We start from the raw sequence: 936 nt of genomic DNA, 5'->3' as shown, positions 1-936 counted from the left end.
AGTCCCACGCCAGACAGGCATACCATGGCTTACTACAAGAAGCAATTCGCTGTACTTTTGAACCTCAAACGGTATCTAATTATGCACCAGTGTCCATAATATTCATTCCTTGTAACCCCCCTTGAGAGCAAATGGACCTGGCCTCTGAATGATAAATTCCTTTATGACATGACTACCTCAACCGATGCTCAAACAACAATTGAAAAATGCTTTCTAGCTTTCAGGGCAGCCATTGAGTTGAAACAAAGATGGGCCAATTCATGAAACCAGGGGAAGTTGTCCTTGTTTTAGCAAGATGCTATGCAGGCCGCAAAGCTGTCATCATAAAGAACATTGATGATGGCACCTCTGACCATCAGTACAGCCACACCCTGGTTGCTGGCATCGATCGCTATCCTTGTAAGGTGACTGCCACTATGGGCAAGAAGAGCATTCCAAGCATTTTAAGATCAAGTCATTTGTGAAGGTGAACAACCACAACCACCTCATGCCAACCAGATACTCTGTTAATATCCCTCTTGACAAAGCTGTGGTGAACCAGGATATTTTCAGGAACCCAGCTCTGAAACAGAAAGCCAGAAGGGAGGCCAAAGTATAATTTGAGGAAAGGTATAAGACAGGCAAAACAAGTGTTTCTTCCGGAAGCTGTGGTTCTGAACTGTTCATTTGTTATACCAATAAACGCCTTGAAAAAAGTAAAAAAGAAAAAAGAAAAATGCTTCCTAGATAGTACCATAGAGGGGGTGTCTGAGTATATTCCTTGGGGATGTTATAAGGTGGTAGTATGGGGACAACTTACATCTCAAGGGTCTTGTCTCAAAAAAAGAAAGGTCAGAAGAACTGCAGCAACTTATAGCTGAGATCCTACTAAAAAAACAAAGATCCCCTTGCTCTCCAAAGAGGCCAATAGTCTAAATCAGTGGTCTCCAAACTGTG

The 936-nt window shown here is 42.5% G+C and overlaps 1 pseudogene; it reads left to right on the top strand.

Moving 5' to 3' along the window:
• The first annotated feature begins 248 nt into the window (after window positions 1-248).
• On the top strand, window positions 249-657 carry LOC141146183 (large ribosomal subunit protein eL27-like; annotated as a pseudogene).
• Window positions 658-936: the final 279 nt, after the last annotated feature.

This window comes from Aquarana catesbeiana, linkage group LG05 (genome assembly GCF_042186555.1).
Source record: "Aquarana catesbeiana isolate 2022-GZ linkage group LG05, ASM4218655v1, whole genome shotgun sequence".
Lineage (NCBI taxonomy): Eukaryota > Metazoa > Chordata > Amphibia > Anura > Ranidae > Aquarana > Aquarana catesbeiana.
The sequence above is the reverse complement of the archived record's forward strand: the minus strand, read 5'-3'. Positions and strand labels throughout refer to the sequence as shown.